Raw genomic sequence first — 20,816 nt, forward strand, 5'->3', positions numbered from 1 at the left:
GAGTTGGCACTTTTCTATGACATTTTTTCTTTACTTCATACCTTTAGTGTCTTGCTTGTAAAGTGCCATAGAGAAATTCTGTCATCATACCCATTTGGGATTGTAAAAGTTTCTTGTGATTGGATCCCTACATTCTCCCCTAAATTTGGGGAATTTTCTGCTTTTGCTACTGAATAGATTCTCAATAACAGTTCTTACTTTTATCCCATTGTTGATTTTGTCTTGATTATGTCCCAAGGTTGTCATCATGGTCATTGGCTTTCTTTCTTTTTTTTTTTTTTTTCTTGATGTTTGATGCTACATTCCTCAACCTTGCTGTTCCTTCTTGACATTCTCATTCTTTCTTCTGGTAGGTTGAGTCTATTTGATAATTCTTCACAGTTTATTTTTCTTTATTTTATTTAATTCTTTCTGGTTTTTAACTATTATTTCAAATTAAAGTTTTACTATTATTTTAAATTAAAGTTTTTAAAAAATAGAAGGATTTGAATAATATTAAATTCTTGATGATTCTCTTTTTGGCACTGGATATGTTTCATCCATGCTGCAGACTTTCTATTTTTGGCTTTTCTCTCCAAGTCATGGATTGATTATGCCTGTTTGTCCATCCACGTATTTTTGATTTCTTTGAGGTTGTAGATCACTTTGACACTTACAACTCTTAAACCCTTTTATCCACTTGGCCTTTTTTAATTCAGGAGCTAAAGAGTTACAGTATTTTAGTCATGCTTCCTTGCTTTCTGTGTTTACATTACACGTGCAGTCCCTCTTGTCCACATATTTTTCCTGTGTTATTTGAGGGATCATTTTATTGAATAGCCTTCTCTTTGAAGCTCAGTTTGCAGAAGAGATAAAGAGAACATCACTGGTTTTATTTGAGGCTTCCCCGTGATTCTTCTCTTCTTCTTGCTCTATGCATTTTTTATCTCTCTTCTCTGTCCCTTTTGGACTTCCAAAGCTCCACCCTATCTTTCTGTGTATTTTTTTTTTCATATTCTGATTTTTCTTTGCCCAAACCATGCTGGCAGCTTCTAATCCACCATCTTACTCAGACATCCTCAGGAAACTTGTTTCAAGAATCGAGGTTGAAAAGTTTAGTGATAGGAATTTTCCATTTCAATATACAAAAGAATCCCACAGAGAAATCCTTGAGTTTCCTTGAGTGACCTGCACTTTTAGAATGAAGATTTGCAGTCAGGGTCATGGTTAGGAAAAAAATTCCTCAGGAGTCTCCATTTCTCTGTCTTCACTGTCTCTTCCTCTCTGCTCTTAGTCATTCTCTAGGAGAAAACATTTTTTTTTCTATGAAAAAGTCTGACTAATAAAAAGAAAGACAAAGAAAATGTATCTACAGAGAAGTGGGGAGAAAAAGGAGGGAGGGAAAAAGAGAGAAAGAGAAATGAGATGGGGGAGAAATGTGATGAAAATAAGGGAGAGGCTGGGAGAGTAACTTCTAAAACTGTTTCACATGCTTGTAGAAGCTAGCAAGTCTAAAATTAACCAGGCAAACCTAAAGGAGCTGATGTTGCAGCTTCGAGTCTAACATCAGTTTGGAGACAGAATTCCTTCCTGATTGGTGGGGACAGAATTCCTTCCTGCTCCTCAGTATACAGGCTTCAGCTGATGGGATTGGGCCCAACCCTGTATAAAGAGAAATATGCTTTCCTTAAAGTCTAGTGAAGGAAGTGGTAACCACATCTCACACCTGCCGTCACAACGAGGCTGGTGTCTCAATCCCAGCTAGAGATCATAACCCACCCAAGGAAATAGTCCAACTAGCGGTCACGCTCGGGAGAGACTCCGTGTATTCTCAGGAAAGGATTTTATTGAATAAATTCCTTGTCGTTCCTTTACCAGGCAAGTTCTTAACAGCCTCTGTGCAGGGAGCACACCCTCGGAAGCTGCGGAGGTGCTGTGCTAGGCAGGCTGATTAAAGAATTGTCAAGTTCGAAGGAAAAAGCTGAAGTGAAGACATAATTTGTATCAACCACAAATTCAATGTAAATACTTATGATAAAATGCTTAGTAGTACAGCAATTTTGATGTTTAGAAATGAAAATAAGTAATGGATTATCTAAAACATTTAATACCCTCCACACCACCCCAGAATGTTTCTTTATGCCATTTCACCAGCATTACTACATAGGCTGGACAGTGACCAACAGTAGCTCTGTGAAGAACAACAACATAGCCCTTCTAGGGGCCTTTGATTTTGAGCCAGGCCTGTTACTTTCCATCGCTCTATACCTTAAACTAGGATTAAAACTGTCAGTATTTACTGTTGTTAAAGAAGACTGAGTGGCATGGTCCCTGACAGGTGCTTTAGTACTTGGTAAGTGATTGATAGATGCTTCTGTGTTACTGTTATATTATTATCATCATTAGAGACTAAAAACCATATAGTAGTAGAGCCTGGGAGGTAGGTCACTCATTGAGGTGCTTGCTTCACAATCATGCTGAGTTTGGCTCCCTAGCTACCATGCAGAAGCTGATCATGGCACTGCATACCTATAGTTCCAGAGCTGGGAATGCAGGTAGGAGGGTCTCCTCGAGCTTACAGGCCAGCTCATTTTGATAAATAACTGACTTTCAGGTTCAGAAAGAGACCCTGTTTTAAAAACTAAAGTGGAAAATTAGAGAGAAAAATACTCAAATGTTACCCTCCAGCTTTCATATAAACATACAGATACATACCTACAAACATATGCACACTTTCACACACATAAACACACACATACACGCACACACACACACACACACACACACACTCACCAATATGGTTACATAAATAGACCACAAAGAGGCTAGAGACTATACACTTTAGGTTCTACTTGCAAGTATCATTCTGGAAGAAGTGAGCTACTGTCTTCTCATTGCTCTGCCTAAGAGAATTAGCTGTATTTAGAGTAAGACTGGGAGAATTCCAAGTCTAAAGGCTTTGTCAATGAAAAATAAAATGGAGGTCTTGGCAAAGAAACACTCAGGAACATTCTTGTATCCCATGATGCAGCATAATACATGGCAGCCAACCTCTCAAAAGTTTAACAGAAAGACTAATGGATAGAGAAATCCAAGAAGGATCATTTGGGTATCACAGTTAACTCTGGAGGTTTAGAAACCTGTATGTACTCTTTAAAGGATCGATATTGGCTCAGGACCCCCAAGACCAAGTTCTCAGCATAAAGGAGGTTTATTTGCCCCAAAGGAACAAAGGCCAGGGGATAAGAGACAAAGGCAGCAGACAGAGGAAACGTGAGAATGGGGAGGGAGAAAGGGAGGAGTATTTGTCCAGGAGAGAAAACAAAGGACTGCCTTTGGATCGAGGGGAGACAGACATGGCCCCTAGAAAAATGGCAAGCAGTTTATAAAGGTGAAAGGCAAACCCCATGCTAGCATGAGGTGCTTACTTCTAATTGAGCATATTACTTAGGCAAAACAAGGGAGCTTTTGACTGCTGAATGCCAATACCTCCATGGCTAGACCTGGAGCCTCTTGGGGTGGAAGTGGCCAAATAAGGGAATAGACCTTAATGGCTGGCTTTAGAATGTAATCTAATGGGTTTTGTTGTTGTTGTTGTTTGTTTGTTTGTTTGTTTGTTTTTTAGTTTTAAAGTAAGGCAAAGGGAATGTGGAAGAAGGGCAATAGCCTGCCAGAGCCATGTTTGCCATGCTCTGGCTGCCTAGAGTCCCTTCATAGACTCTTCTCATGAACCACAGACCAGGCTAGAACAGACAGAAACATTCTCCAATCTGCCTTGGGATCCTTCACTGCATGTCGCAAGCCATATAACCTCTCACCAACCTTTGGCTGAGCAATTCTGACTCTGAGAACTCCCAGGATGCCAGACTTAAAAATAAAAATCTCACAATATTTACTCTCCGTGACCCATGTTTGCCAGCATGAACTAAGCTCCTACTTCTGTAAGAATTGCTTGTAAGCCAGGAGAAATGTTTCTGCCTGGTGTGCCAAGAATGCCACTCAGTCAGGTTGACTGAATCCTCTCAGGCTGACGGGGGAGTAGTCCGTTGTTTTTAACCAGATTCTAAAGTCCGGAGTCTCCTTTGTGTGTAACTGTGAAGCACTAGCTGTATCCTTGACCCTGCTACCTGCTACCCCCATTAGTGGATCCTATAATGTGCTCACTGTCTGTATACACATCAGTAGAACTCCAAGCCTTGGTCTTTTAGGACACTACTTTGTGTTCTTAAATTGTGCCCCCCACCCCCACCTCTGAGGAAGTCAGCTAAAACTGAAATAAAACTGTGTAATACTCATTACATCTGTGTACTAGACATGTCAGTTCACTCAATATGGCTGATGAAAAGGTGAGCCAAGAAGTTGTATTCATTTAAACTTACACTGTCTCATCATCTTTCTATGTTTTTAAATCTTTATTCTTGTCATTTTCTATATATCACATTATCATAAGAAAAATCGCATCCATCCTAGGGGTAAGATCTGGAATAAACAAATTCTACTTGGTCTGTTTATGTAAATTTGGACTCACAAACTTTGTCTTCATTCCCAGGCCTTCTATCAGCCATTTCTAACCTTGAGACAGAAAATACACTAGGCCATTGTCATTTCTGTGAATGTATTGAAAGCCTCTTAAACAAAGGAATTTTCTGCTTAATTCCTAGTTTATTTGTGTATTTTCTTTAAATCTGAGTTGTACAGTGAATGCTGAATACGAGTTAGTTTATGTTTTCTGAATGACCCCATGACAGCCTGGTAGCAGGTTTGATTTTAGAAATGACTGCCATTTCCAAGTAATCAGAATTGCTGAGTCCAGCTTCAGATGTCTGAAGGAGAAAGCAAGCAGGGGAAGGGGGAGGGGTTACAGGATTTTTGGAGGGGAAACGAGGAGAGAGAGAGAGAGAGAGAGAGAGAGAGAGAGAGAGAGAGAGAGAGAGAGCATGTCTAGGCAATGTCTATGGATGCACAAGTGCCACACCCACTTAAAGAAATCTGAGGACAACTTGTGGGAGTTGGTTCTCTCCTTTTGTCACATGGATCCTGGGGCTCAAACTCGAGTTGTCAGGCTTGGCAGTAAATGCCTTACCCATTGAGCCCTCTTGCCAAGCTCCTCAAACTTTTAGGATAGAATGTTTCAGGATGGAAGTCTCTTACTTCAGGGTGCTAAAAACATAGAGTAACTGTAGCCAATCAGTGCTGCGTTCTCCCTCCCTGTGTTCAGCATTGACCCCCACTTTCTAAGCACATTAGTCCTGTGCTCTTCACTTGCCATACCCTTGTCCCCTATAGCTAATTTTCTCCCTATAAGACAATAAAGAATTTGTTAAAGGAACAGTAAGGTGATCAGAACTAGATTATGGGGAGAAGTGCTATGACATGGTGCTTTCTGGATCTGACATGGCCTGGCCCTTGTAGTCAGGATCACAGAAGCTGTGGGGACCTGTTTGAGCTCTGCACACATAAAATCATATGAACGTAGGAAGGGGGAATAGCTATGAAGAGTGGCATGAGCAGGGAGTGAGGAGAGACAAGAAGGTAAGGGGTGAGTAAGACTTAGATATATTGACTATATGTATGAAATTGTCAAGGAATTTAAAGAGGGATAAAAATCCATTATCACAGTGGTACTGAAGCAATGTGTCAAGGTCTTTTAGCATTATTATGTTACAAAGCTTTGACTGCATAGCTGATTATTTACTTGAACTGCATCAAAGAATCTTTTAAAATTCATTGTAAGAATTAGGGGACAGGATTTTTGCTATTTAGCCCAGACTAGTTTTAAACTCCTGAGCCGCCTGCCTTACAATTCTTTGTACAGGGATTGGAGCCAATATGTGTGCCACTATGCTCCACAACCCTGTCTTAAAGATAATATGGTAGATTCTTCCTCCTGTCATATTTTATTTAAATGTAAACAAAGACACTGGAAGCAACCAGTGATCCAAAGCAAGCAATAGTTTAGAGAAAAAAAAAAGCATATCTTAAAAGGAATTTTAATTCACACATTTTAAAACTAAATACTACTTCTTCATGTAGTATCCCTGGAGTGATATTTTACCAAAGCCAAGATTGCATAACAAATAAGTCGAAATGGAAAAATAATCTTTCATGCAAAATAAAGACAAAGCAATAAAAAAAATGGTGAGAGAAGTGGGAGAGCTATTACTTCCAAAGGTTTCATATAGTATAGAAGTATTCATTCATCATGGCAGAGAAAATATTTAATCAGCCCTGACTGATGCACACATACTTTATCATGTTTGGTGACTTTTAGAGTGTCCGTTTGTAAAGTGTTTATCCAAGGAATGGACTTCTGGCACGAGGATGAAATGAAAACTGAAATGTTTAGTTCCTAATAGGCATATTTTCCAGAATCTTTCTGAGTAACTATCCAGAGATGAATAGAAAGACTACAGGTCTTGTTTATCTGCTGATGCTGGCAGACAGTGCAGGCTCCAGCCTGGCATTAAAACTGAAGCAACATGGAATGTCTTTGCAGAACCCCCAAACAATGACATCATTCCCTTCACAATATTGATAAAGTCAAGAGAAGTTGGAGTTTACTTCCCAATTTGGATTTTTTAGTTAACTACTTCAAATCATGCCAGAAGATTTACTGTCCAGAGACCCAAGAGGAGAAGCTAAAGGCTTCCTGGAGAAATGGTAGAAATCTTTATATCCTATCGCTTTACCTTCAGGCCATGTGGTATCTTCTAGGTTCAGCCCTTTAGAAACTGACTGCCTTTTGTGTCCACATCTTTTTTTTTTTTTTTTTTTTTTTTTTTTTTTTTAATCTTTGTGAGAACAGTGGCTCCCTCTGCAGGTTCTGTGGCTTTTGAGGCAGGGGGATGAAGATGAAATGTTCTTGCTTTCAGCTTTTATGCACTCTAAATAGAAAGATTTCAGTACTGTCTGCTCCCGAGAATGTTAGTCCCTCTGACCTCCCCCTAATTGTAGATAAAAATTATATAGGAGAATTCATTGAAGATGCTTTGCTTTTTATGGATTTATATTAAGAAATGGCCAGTTTCATGGACTCAAGTCCTTTCATTCTCCACTACTGAAAAATAGTTAGAGGTCTAAACAACAAAACAATTTCTAGAAGGCTCCACAGTGATAAAGCTTAAAACTCCTGAACATATTCCTTCTAAAAAACAAGAAAAATAGTCATCAAATCGCTATGCTTTTATGGAGATTCTAATCACTGTGCTTTGACGTACATGTGGTTAGTGTTAGAAAGGGGGCAAGTTAAGGCAAGAAAGAAGTGGGATACAATCTTACCAGTTTCATTTTTAAAAAGAAATAGATAGTAGAAATAGAAGTATGGAGATTAATAACCGAAGTTGTCAGGTGTATTTAAGCATAATAAAACAGTTCATTAGGGTGTACAACTTGAGAAGCCATGCTTCCAGCAAGGTAGCAATTCCAGAAGAAGGAAGGAAGCTGGTGAAATAAAAGTAGTCCAAGAAAACAGTCCAAGGTTACTGTGAATTTATTTTCTCAGCAGGTGGAGCATGAAGCATAAAAAAATTGCAGCAGTTATAGATAATTTCATGTAGACAGACATTTCACCAGGGAAGTTAGAATGTTGTTTAATAGATGGTAATTTAAATGACTCCACGTTTGGTTAAAAAGTATGTTAAACTAGCTTGCAGCCACAAAGCATTACTGGAGGCTTACAGGATCGAAAGTAAAGATATGCAGCCTCAAAAAGGTAGAACCCAGGCTGACTGTCAGACCAATGACCCCACCATGGCAAGTTATGATTGTAGGGGTTAAGTTCAAATTCTGGCATGAATGATGGATGTTGAAATCCTAGTTTTACCTTTAAAACTATATTGTCACACTCAGAGAAAGTTATTGAAACCCCCCTTCCCCATCTTTTCATCTTTAAACCACAAACAACATAGTGCTACTTGGCATATAGTAATTGTCAATAGCCACTAAGGACTGAAGTCCAAGTTTTCCTGTGGACATCACTGTAAAGTCCTGGTTGGGTGGTCTAAACTCCTGAAATATTGTGGCTAACTTAGGCTGGGCAATGTGAGGCAAGCACACAATAAAGAAGAAAAATAATAATATGCCAACCTTTGTGGAGAAATGTGGAACAGAAAGAAAGGGTCAATAAAACAAGAAGACCTATGGTGTTCCATCTTGAATGGCAATCACATGCTGAAAATACTGAGAGGCCCTTTATAACATGAATTCTAGTTTCACTGGGAGAACTTTAACATCATCAAATTCTTAAGTCATCTCATTTCCACATCTCATTGCATGAATGTCTTTTCTATGTGTAGCTTAAAGACAGTAACTTATTTTTCTCACTGTATGAAAGACAATGTAGTTGTTGTCTTTGATCAATAAAAGCTATGACTACATTCACCTTGAAGAGTTGAAATAAGAAGGAAGGGAGAGAAATTACCAAATATTCTACCAACACCAGTAGTGGGTTGGCCTGGTACTGTTTGTATTCTGATGTTTCTTCTTCCTCAAGAGGGGGAGCCCTCCAGGAGCAGTCCATCAGCCCATCACATACTCAGGTGATCTCATGTGAACCATTTTACTGGTCAACAAAGGCTAGAGCCAGTGATTGGGCAGTGGAGGGGAAAGGTGGGACTGGATGTTTGAGAGTGATGACAGGTCGAAAGGAAGAGAACTGAGGAAGAGGAGTAGGAAGCTGTGATGGACTAGAACTGCATGTTCAGGAGAAACCACAAGTAGCAAGGAGGCATATAGCTGGAGAATATATTAGTATAGTGATAGATATGCCCAATCCAGGCATATAGCTTATAATTATAACAACTGGATTTTGTGTTTTTTTATAAGGGCTTCTTGGGGTTGGAAATTTTAACAACAAACACCCAACAGGAAGATGGCCATGATCCCTTGACCTGTGGCAGGCCTCCTCATCTTTCCTTGCTCAGTTTTCTTCATTTGTTGTGAGAATTCAACATGATCATGCAGATGCTGTACTTAAAACAAAAACAAACAGGGCAGTAAGTGTCCTGTCAACACAGGTTTCTCCCCCTCAAACAGCCTGCATATTTCTACATTTCAAACAGCAATTTCCTGCGTGAGATCAAGGTCAGGTTCCCATTCTCTCTCACACAGTCTCCTAAGGAGAAACATTAGCATATTTGGAGTGAAAATATGTTTTTAAGCCCTCTGGTAATACTGTGGCACAGAAATTTGCATCTGTAGTGATTTTTGAAAGTGAGGGGTTATTATTGACACAGGAAACCCTAGATTAGTGTGAATGGATGCAAGTTTTGCATGCTACATCCAGTAGATTGCCAAACCCTGTTGTATATTATTTAACTCACCAAAACAGTTCCCAAAGTAAGTGAGAGTTCTTACAGTGTTATGAAAATATAACCTTACAACATAATCTATAAAGTCCTTTTTTTTTTTTTTTTTGGCTCTAGTCGCCACATTGCTAGTAGAATTGGGAGAAGGAAAATATGAGTGGATTAGAATCATTTGATGTGATGGCTCTATAAGTTTAGACCTTTAGACTATTTGACACGGTGTAAGAATCAGTCTACAAAACACATGAGAAGGGTGGCCAAGAGATCCAAGATCCTTGGGCAACTCCAGTCAAGGCCCTCCAGAAAGAGTGCAGGATAAATAAGACAATGCAAATAACTGAGATAAAAATAATTTCAATAAATTAAGGAAAAAAGGGGAAGATATGCTGAACAAATCAGAGCTTGAATTCACCTTGAAGACTTGAAAAAGGACAGAAATTACCAGATGTCCCAATTGTTTTTTTTACTGAGTGCTGTAAATGAGCCTTAGTTGAGCATCACCCTCATGCTTTAAATCATTGCCTAAAGTTAGACGTCACGATTTCAAGTTTTATTTTCTATTTGATTAATTAGTGATAATGGGATGTAGGTGAATTAATATTGTAAATATAGTTTATTTTGTAGTCATGATGTTGAGAACTTAATATAGATCCAGGAAAGTAAGCATTGAGGGCCCTTGGTATGACTCAACCAGTAAAGGTGCGGGCGGCCACGCCTGATGACTATTTAGAAACTCATACAACATAGCTATACTGCTTCTCCTGAATAATGTGGAATCTGTTCCTAGCCTGAGAAGTCGGTATTCTAAAATCTCTTCATTTGACTTCAAACGTGTGTTTTGTGAAGGTGGCTTTTGTGGTACACTTGTATGTAATCCCAGAATTTGAGAGATGAAGGCAGGAGGATTGAAAGCATTAGGTCATCTTTGCCTCTGTAACATGTTTGGGGACAACTGGGCTACGTGAGACTCAGTTTAAAAAAAAAAAAGAGGAGGAAGAGGAGGGAAGAAAACGAATATAAGTTTTTGTGAACTCTGCTACTTAAGTAGCTAAGCCTTCTACTCAGATGTAAGCTCACTGAATTTCAAACTCATTAAAACAGTCTATTATATACATTTTTGCTTGTCACATTCTACACTTTCATACTCTTTGAAAAGATACTGATGTTGCACACCAGTATCCCAGCATTTGAAGAGCAGGATATAAAAAGAACCAGCTATAAAGTATTTCCCTTTCAGACTATTCTAAGAAATGCTAAATCCCTATGGTTTTTTGCCCTGTGTCAATCAAAGCCAAGCCTTTGCACATGCTACCCAAACCTTTCTTCAATGAGCTACAGCCCCAGCTCCAGTATTCTGTCTTGGTGCCTTTCAGGCTTAAATTGCTAATGTGAATCTCTTGTGTGTCTACTCTAGTAGCCTGCACAGGCATGCACAGCCATTCAGGGTTTGTAACATGTATGTTAAGCTCCATGATGTATGTTACATTTTATGTTATCAGTAGACCTACCAGGTCATAGAGGAAACGAGTAGTGAGGTGTTCAGTGTGAACAATGTCTACTGGTTTCCAAAGCTGCTATAAATCACGTTGGCCAACAGCTGCATGTTCTCATAATTTACTACTTGCATGAATATGCATATATTGTGAAGGTCACAATATATTCAGAGCATGAGGAGATATATAGCTGTAAAAGTTTTATATGCAAATATCAAAAAAGTAAATATGCATAAACAATTAGCCATGTCAATGTCCTGATCCCCCAAGCCCACTAATTAATATTCAGAGAATATTTAATTTTAGTGTTTATACGTGATACCTAAATTAAGGCATAATGCTTAGTATGGAGTACAGAATAGAATGACTAATGAATTTAGTCATTAAATGGATGGATATTGGACCAGAAAGATGGTTCAGGAAGCACTTGACAAGATGTACATAGACACAGGCAAACACCCATACATGTGCATAAACACACACACACATAAACAGAAACACACATATAAAAACACATACATACACACTTACACAAGTCAGATGCATACATAGCATACATACTGCACATACCTACACATGTGGAGAAATATAAAATGATAGAACTCTTGTCTCTCAGGCAATTATACATAAATCGGAGGATGAGTATTTATTGTTATCTGTTAAAGAAAAATAGACGTTAAAAGATACTGGCATTTTTTTTTCTTTGCTATTTCTTAACTCCATCCTGAAACAAAGGGAGTTGTGTCTCCCACAACAGAAATAAAGTATTCCTGTTAATATTTTTTTTACTTCCTCCTTAGAGAAGTTTAAACGCTTTAAAAACATTGATGAAAAATAACAGCAGGAAAACCCAAGATATTTTGAAATAATAAGAGATGGGTTTTCAGATCCTACAGGCGAAGTGCAAGTTGGTAGAATAAGGTCATACTAAATGTTCAAGTGGATTTCTGGGTTTTTACCTCAGTCTACCAGCCACATAAACTCCAAACAAATGAAGGAAATAAACTTTGAAATTAAAAGTAACTGAACAGTTATATTGGGAAATACTGGTCGTATTTAAAATGGGGACGAACCTTGCCAGCGTCTTAGCCACGGGACTGTTGATGCTTGTTTCTATTTTGGTAGTTTATTTTGAAATGATTCATTGTCTTTTGGTCTTCTGAGTAACACTGCGGAGGAAAGAATCATCCAATCAGTTCAAGTTTTTCCAGGCTTCTCGTTAGCCACTCATCTCCTCCTAAGAGTTCGTCCTCTCTAATTCATTACACACTTGGTGTAGTTGTTATTTTGGCATTTTTGAGACAAGGTTTTCCTATGTAGCCCTGGCTTTCCTGAAACTTGCTGGGTAGACCAGGCTAGACAAACTCATACAGATCTACCTGCCTCTGCCTCCCACATGCTGGAATCAAAGGCATATATCGCCACCACCCAGCATTTTTTATATTAATTTTTATTAAGTAACCCCTCACCCTTACTCAGGCAATGACCTCAAATTAAACTCAGTGGGCCACACAAAGGAAAGGTGAAGTCAGCTTGCTGAGAAAAGGGCTGCAGTGGAGAGGGAGGCACAGAGGGATGGTGGTGGAAATGCCTTAAATTCACTATAAATGCATGGGATTGTCAATCAAGAAAATTTTTAGGTGTAGATATAGAGAAAAGTCGACAACTCAGTAGAACTGGTGTGCAGCGGGGCACCTCCTTGCCCTCTCTGCTAGCTCTGCAAGCTGTTGCAGGGCCTCCCTTCAGCCACAGTCTGCCGCTTAGGATGGTGGGAGATGTGAACTTACCTTTCTCCTTAGCTCTTATGCAGTCACACGGATTCAAATATCTTTATATTGCAGTGTTCAATTAGGAGGGCTTTCTAGGGCTGATGTTATAGAATAAGAACAGTATTTTCAAGAGGAAGTCCACAGTTTTCCCTTTTCTGACCGTAGATAGTTTGTTCTGACAGAGTCCTGCATGAACCGAATTTTCTCTCAGAACAGGAACAGCATGGTTCCAGTGTCTTCTCCTTTCCTGGGTTGTTGGTGCAAAGCCTACCAGCATTCTTCTTCCCGATAGTCACATGCTGCATGGGTTTTGCCTCGCTGTGTTTATTGCCTCTCTTGAAAGCACTTATGTCCCTCCTTGGGCCTGAGGGCCTCACCCTGCTAAACACTTCATTTCACGTTGTGTTTCTCCTTTTGGATCCTCACCTCCTCCTGTTCAATAATGGAGATAGCCTGGATTTTGGATATTAGTGGCTAATGTTATATATAGTTGTGAAAGAAACGTGGAGAGAGGTGAAATAAGATCCTTGAGCTGTGTATAACCAAACAAGTTGAAGTGCCGAGTGCTTGCTTCAGTGCTTGGGAGCCAAGCTTGGGTGTAGGATGGTGTGACATCATTATAAGCAAGCCGTAATGATGCTGCAGGGATGTTGGAGATCATTTAAAGGAGGTGATGTCTTCAGATGGTCAGTGGCCTAAACTCTAAGTTCAAAACCTACCTCATTTGATTTACTAGTAGAAGATAGGGATTATGTAACAGGATGTCAGTTTGAAATAAAAAGAAGAAATCCTGGTAGATGGTTCATTCCAGGAATCTGACTAATGAGAGCATATACCCAGAAACACAGCCATTGGTTTGCATGTAAGAAGACAATGGACGTTCGTATCAAAATCTATTTTATTTGTACTTTGGTCTATTTTGAGTCATTGAGTCAGGAGATACACTAGTAGATGGAAGAAAAAACAGAAATTCTGAGGCTGAAGAACCATTTATAAGAGGGATAAAAGGAGACACAGAATGGCCTATTTTTTTATCACATTTGTGTGGATTACCTTGGGACAAGCCTACAAGCACACCCTGTAGGGACTGGATTAGGTTAGGCTCTAGCCATGCTAATGCTAATTGATGTGAGCAGCACTGGTCCCTACTTGGGTCATGAATTGTGTAAAAAGGAGTAGACGAGCTGAGCATAAGAATCTGTCATTGTCCATCTCTAGGTGATGAGTGCAACCTGACCAGCTGCCTCACACCCCGTCGCCAGACTTCCCTACCATGAGGGACTGGACCCTTGAGCCCAGATCCAGCATAACTCTTTCTCCCTCATGCTGCTTTTCAGAACATGTTATCAACACTACAGGAAACACAACTGAGATGTATCTCATTTATTTCATCACTTCCCCTTCTTGTTACCTTCTCTTATCCTGCCCCCACTGCTCACTCATCTCCTTCTAGATCTTCTGTTTTTTATTATTGGTTATTTTATTTGCATTTTAAATGTTATCCTCCAAGTTTCCCCTCAAAACCCCCCTATACTACCAACCCTCCCCTCTGCTTCTAGGTAGGTGCTCCCTAACCCACCCACCCATTCCTGCCTCACCTCCCTATGCTGGGGCATTGCACCTTCACAGGGTCAAGGAGCTCCTCTCTCATTGATGTCAGATAAGATCATCCTCTGCTACATATGCAGCTGGAGCTATGCATGGGTCCCTCCGTTGTTTAGACCCTGGAAGCTCTGAGGTGTCTGGTTGGTTGCTATTGATCTTACATTTCTATGGGAGAAGGACATGGTTTCCTAGGTGAAAGAGAATAGAAAAGCAGATGGTTAGAGGACTTAAGGGGAGACAATAGACTATAGGAGACCTATCAGAGTTACAAGTCAGATACAAATTACAAGTTCCCTTACAATGACATCTCCATGGCGACTTGGACCTTTTATGTTTGGTACTTGTAGAGAATAGTCTTATAGACGTGAACTAGAAGTAGAGTCATTCCCCCCTCCTGTTATAAACTGCTTTCATCTCCTCAAAAATTTCAGGATGTTAAAGAATCCAGTTAGCCTGCAAATAGCTCCCTTTAGTGCTTGCTTTTCACCTCAACAGCTGTTGTGAGACGCCTTGCTCGCTCTTATGAAGAAGGTATTTCTCTCCGTATGACAGAGCTGTGCAGCTTTCCACATGCCAGGAATATCTTACAAATACTGTTGGGCCAGTGAAGCGAAGATTTATCCAAGCACTGAAAGTACATTTATAAATGCCAAATCTTATTGGCGTGTTATTATTTTCCTTCTCTGGTCTCACAGCTCTGAACTGGCATCAGGGAAGAATTTGACTCCGGATAGCCATAGTCCTGATGAGCCATGTTATCTGGGAAAGGAGTTTTGTCACATATTTCTAATTGTGAATGTGTCTTCTATACTAATTGTGTCTGGTCCAAAAGGAGGGCTGGAAGAGGTCTTGAGACTTGAGTCAACTAGGTCTCTCAACTTCTAATGAGTGGGTTGGGCCGTTTTGTAGTGCCCATGTTACAGGTGAGGGAATGGAGAAAGAGAATGTCACTCCTGACAAATGACTTCTCCAGTATCAGGGAGTGAAGTGGTACCCTGCCAGGAAATGAATCCTGGCTTTCTTAAAAGCTGATTATGAAGTGAGCAATGGTCTGTTGCCCAATCTAGGATTTGATTATAAATTTTTAAACCCTAATGACTGAAATATGGGTATTTGTAGAGATGTTTCATATTATTTTTGGCAAGTAGTGATAGGTCTTTTCTCGTGACTCTGTTCTACACCCAATAGTCATGTGACAATAAACCTAGCCATATATGTTCGACACTTTGTAAATTGTGTACTCCCTTATAGATCCTATCTGGCAATTTAAATATCATCATTACCTTTGTGTCTATGAAAATCTAAGGGACAAAAGCAACAGGAGAATATTTGTAAGTTGAGTCTGTTGTTCAGGACTATAGTTTATTAGGATCTTAAACTGGAGGTTATCTGTTGTAATGAAAGTTTATCTGGACTTCTTATAACCACGAGCACACTGCATACTCATGCTGACACTCACACAAAATCATCTGTATCCCAGGCCCCGTGGCAGTGAAGATGTTTAAAACTAATGATAAATCTGTATTGTATTAGAACTTGACCATTCCTCTGTACTCCGTGGGCATTATACCCTAAAATGAAAGTGTGGCAGTAGAAATGTCATGGTCTCCTTAAGAAACAGGATGCGCTAATGTAGCATAACTGTCCATTTAGAGCAGTAGGCTGGGCACCTGCAGAACAATGAGCTAGGAACGTGTGAGGAATTAGTGCGGACCTGATGGCTACTCTATGAGCATCACCTACAACAAACAGCATCAGCAACACAGCCTTGCCAGGTACCTTGTTAGAGACACACGTTTCCCCAAACTACTTTTACTTTATGGCTTCTCCAACCTCCTCAACCTGTGTTCTTCCTCAGCTTCAAACCCAGTTTTCTTAGCCCCAAATTCAAACATTAAGTCTGTGAGAGGAAAGCTTTACTGTCTTCTGTCTCATTATGCATTTATGTATCTTGTCCTTTGTTCCGTTCAGTCTGGATATCCTGCTCATCTTAGTCTCAATTCTCATTATGATTATATATATATATATATATATATATGCATACACACACATATATACATCCTCTAGCAAAAGCGTCTTAGGAGAGTATGGGTCTATTTTTGCACACAATTCTATTTTATAGTCCTTCTTGGCAATGAGCTAACAGGGGCAAGACCATGAAAGAGCTGCCATATTGCATCCAGAGTAAACACCAGAGACAATGAATTGATGCACAGGAGGATGGTTCTCATACAGTCCAGGATCCTCTGCCTCCTAAGTTTGAGGTCTTCGTATAATCCCTTTTATGTTTCTGATATTATACCATAAAATAAGTACTTAACAAGCAAAGGACAGAAAGCAGTCTCTGGTCTAATTCATTTTCTTGATAACTCTTCTTCTGTACGCTTTTGTTGATATTGATGTATATCTGTGTCTACTCTTTCATGGCCATTTTTTTTAGCAAATGTGTCTATTTAATTTATCATTTCAAAGAATCAGCTATTTAGGGCCATGTGTCATTCCCCATTCTTTTATAATAAATTGGTTTATTTGCTTTCCAATTCACATTTTTCTACCCTGTAAAATTATTTTTTCCCATTAATTAATTTATTCATTCCCTTTATATCCCCCCTCCCTCTTCTCGTTCCAGTTCCCTCCCACACCCCTCTTCCCCATTCTGCCCTCTCCTTCTCCTCAGAGAAAGGGAGGCCCCTGTGTGTACCAACCTGCCGTGGCATATCAAGTCATAGCAGGTCTATGCACATCCTCTGCCACTGAGGCCAGACAAGGAAGCCAGCCCAGCTAGTGGAAAGGGATCCAAACACAGGCAACAGAGTCAGAGAGAACCATCGCTCCAATTGTAATATTTTCATTCTATGACTTGTCTGGATATATTGTGATTTTTACCAGTTGCATCAGAAATAAAAAAAGAAAAACATTTACTTTCAACTTTTCTTAATATGTTTACAGCTATTACTTTGTTTTGGAGTTCTACTTTCTCCATTGAGATTGCTTAGTAGGTAAAGAAACCTGATACCAAACCTGGTTATCTGGGTCCAGTCTCTAGGACCCAGACGGTGAAAGAAGAGAACCAACTCTCAAAAGTTGTCCTCAGTCATCTACAGGCTCAGCCGGTCATTCATGGACATAATTCATACATATACTGTGTATTCCAACATTGTCTTCTTGAGTCAAGCAACTGCCATGCTCATGAGATTAGCTATGCTTGCTTATGGGAGTCCATCATGACTAGTCCTATGAGCTGTTAACATATTCTTCTAGGTGGCTTTTTCCTGAATATCAGACACTAGGATTCTCAGTCATTTCTATGCAATTTTGTTCTGGTTGCACATGTCATCTGGGTCTAGTGGGAGAGGCTCAGATACGTACGTCAGTGGTTCTCAACCTTCCTAATGCTGAGACCCTTTAATTCAGTTCTTATGGTTGAGATGGCCCCAACCACAAAATTATTTTTGTTGTTACTTCATCACTATAATGATGAATTGGATTATGAATCGTAATGTAAATATATGATATTTCCAGTGGTCTTTGGCCACCCCTCTGAAAGGGTCATTGAACCCTCAAAGTGTTGTGACCCCACAGGTTGAATACTGATGTAGCAGTGTTATAGCAGAGACCCGTCTGTATACAGCCATGGTACAGCTACTTTAGGGTCATTCATGTCCTTTCCTGTAGCCCCTTAATCATTATCTATAAGCCCTAGACACCCTTTGAGGGTGAGTATCCTCATTAGAAGTGAACTTCAGTTTCATTAAGACCTTGTGAGAAGGAGGAAGACATTGTCTACATCTAGACTCTTCCAACACAAAACTAAATAAAATTATTTAAATTGAATTCTACTTTCTAGCCCACAAGTTTTGAAATTTAAAATATATTTTATCAATGCTCAGTTCTAACTTGCTTCTTTGAGCAAGAAGTCATTTGTGTGTATGTTCATTGTGATTGTTTCAAGTACCTTGGTTTCCTTTGTCTTGTTTACAATCAGATCTGTTCATTTGCAGTTAATTGCTTTGTAGCCCAAAATCCTAGTCTGCATGACTCCAATTTCCTAAAAACCATTGTGACTTCCCTAATCGCCTAGGATAGTCTGATACAATGTTCATATTTTGTTGAGACGGAACAATTTGCTGTGCCCATGATCCTATGAGTTTTCGATTCCGAGTTGCACATTTTGTTGCACTTAACATCTCTGAAAATGAAACGTGTCTTAGAATGGAATGAATCTTAGCATTAATTAGTGCCTGAGTTAAAATTAGCTTCCTCCAGAGAGGAGTTGTGCCATTCAAGTGAAGGCAATGTAACAAGTTAAATTAAACCCTCTGCTTTTGCTAGAGTTTGTTTGTTTGCTTGGGCTGTGTGTGAGGCTCGTGTTTGTTTTGTTTTCTTGTTATGTTTTACTTAGGAGGCCGGGATCTGTTTTTTGTTTTGTTTTGCTTTCGTTTTGTTTTTGTTTTTTTGTTTTTGTTTTTAATGAAATCTGGTAATTGAGTTCAGATGGAAGCCCTGCAGGATTTTTTGGTCTGGTTTATGAGTCAGATCTTCAAGGGAATTTCTTAAGTTTTCATCTGTGTACTGGGGCCAGAGCTGAGATAAGTAAGTAAATTTCCTTACTTTCCCTTTCAGCCATGGCTTGCTTTCTCGTTTACTTTTCCATGAAACCTTTGCAATCCTGGTTTATGATACATGTGTGTTTGGGATGGGGAGGCCTATATTATGAAGAGTCTTCATCTTAAGCTATCTTTCTTACTGATACATAAAATAATGACATTTTTCAAACTTCCATAGCATCGAAATTTGTGAAAGGTAACATATTTTAAAAGTAAAATCTAGTAAACAGAAGGAAAAGAGCCTAAGAGAAGGACAAGAATCAGAGACCCAGTCATTTGTACACTTAGAATCCTATAAAATCACTAAACTGGAAGCCATAATATAAACACAGAAACTGGTGAAGACATATACAGGTCCTGTGCTTGCTGCTTTGGTCTCTGTAAGTGCATATGAGCTTAGCTCAAGTTCATCTAAAGGGGCTTGTTTTCTCCATGACTTCCATCCCATCTGGCTCTTACACTCTTCCCCGTAGTGTTGCCTGAGCCCTGAGGGGAGGTATTTGATAGAGAAATTCCATCTAGGGCTGAGTATTACATGTTCTCTCACTTTCTGCATATTGTCTAGCTATGGCTTCCTGTATTTGTTCCCATCTGCCACAGGAGGAAGTTTCTCTGATGATGGCCTAGCAAGGCACTGATCTCTGAGTATAGCAGGATGTCATTAGGTGCCCTTTTGTTGCTATGTTTTAAACAGTAGTATTTGTTTTTACCCTAGTGTCTGGTTCTTGGTCGCTCAAGTAGTGTCTGGTCTGGGTTTCATCTCATGGAGAGTGCATTAAGTCAAATCCAATAATAAAAGTAAAAATTTTTAAAGTTAACAAATTTTTTTGTCATTGTTGGTTTGTAGATTTTACTGTAAGCCTCAAGGATAACTGTAGAACTTTCCATTTTGTCCTTTAATTCTATAAACATATTAATTAATCTACAACTGCAGAACTAGCCTTTAAAATGTATTTATTATTGTCATTTTTATTATTATTAATGTGTGTGTGTGATGGGGCACTCATATGCCCTGATGTACCTGTTGAGGCCACACAGCTTTGTGGAATCAGTTATTGTCTGCTACTCTGACATCCATGTATTAAACTCAGTTCATCAACCTGTGTGACAGTCACTTGTCTGCTATGCCATCACAGCAGCTCTCAACTCCCTTTTTATTATCTTGATTTAATACTCATTTTAAAAAAGAACTTTGTAATATATCAGTTTTCTTTATAATTGTTGGATTATTGGCATATTTTATTAATTCCTAGAAAATTGGTATGTGCTCAAGTGTTGAATTTTTTTTTAGTTTTTATAAGTTTGCTTTCCTATTTTTCACTTGATAGAAAACTTTTTTTCTCAATTTTTGTTGAAGTATTTTACAAATTCTTATTTCTCAGATTTTATCTGAGAAGTCGTTATCCTTAATTCAGGCATTTCCTAACACAGAATGTGGTTGTGTTGTTTTTCTTCCTCTTTCTAGATACCATAAGGACAGTGTTTTTATAATCATCTTAAACTTAAAATCAATAACAGTCTAACAATTAAGTTTTATTGATCTACTAATGATGTTTAGTGAATTTTTCTTTTTACTACCCTTTTTTCCAGATTAGCTTATGTTTCTGCTAGTAAACATTATTCAGTAGTTCTTTCACTAAAGTCTGTTAGGAATTTGACACATGCATTCTGGTTTTGTTTTTGATGTCTGGGTTTGGTTTTGAGTTTGCTTTTGAGGCAGAATCTGTAGTCTAGGCTAGTCTGAAACTCACCCTGCCACAGGATCTGACTTCAAACCTGCAATCCTCCTGCCTCCATCTCCCAAGTGCTAGGATTACAAGTGCTTACCTCCACACTGGGCTGCACAGGATATCTATAGACATGTGCTTTTAAATTTCCAAATATTAAAAAAAAAGATTTTCAAAAGTGCATTTTTCATTGTTAGTTGAATAAAAACGTCATCAAGAGAAACGGTTCTGTGTAATTTTAGGACTTGTGTTCTTGAGAATTGTCAATACATGTCTATTGTATCATTTCACTGGAACACTGTGTTCCTGTGTTAGGTGTAAGGGCCTGTAT

At 39.0% G+C, this 20,816-nt stretch overlaps 1 protein-coding gene and 1 long non-coding RNA gene across 3 annotated transcripts in view; one reads left to right on the top strand and one right to left on the bottom strand.

Moving 5' to 3' along the window:
• The window catches only part of Fmn2 (formin 2), a 320,978-nt gene that overhangs the window by 243,129 nt on the left and 57,033 nt on the right, over positions 1-20,816 (top strand). The gene's annotated exons all lie outside the window — the stretch shown is intronic.
• Positions 1,381-11,944, bottom strand: Gm51689. Its single transcript, XR_003948238.1, has 3 exons — positions 11,851-11,944; positions 11,348-11,433; positions 1,381-1,641 (listed from the first exon to the last, which is right to left on the bottom strand). It is a non-coding gene; the product is annotated as a predicted gene, 51689 (long non-coding RNA).

Source organism: Mus musculus, chromosome 1 (assembly GCF_000001635.26).
Source record: "Mus musculus strain C57BL/6J chromosome 1, GRCm38.p6 C57BL/6J".
Lineage (NCBI taxonomy): Eukaryota > Metazoa > Chordata > Mammalia > Rodentia > Muridae > Mus > Mus musculus.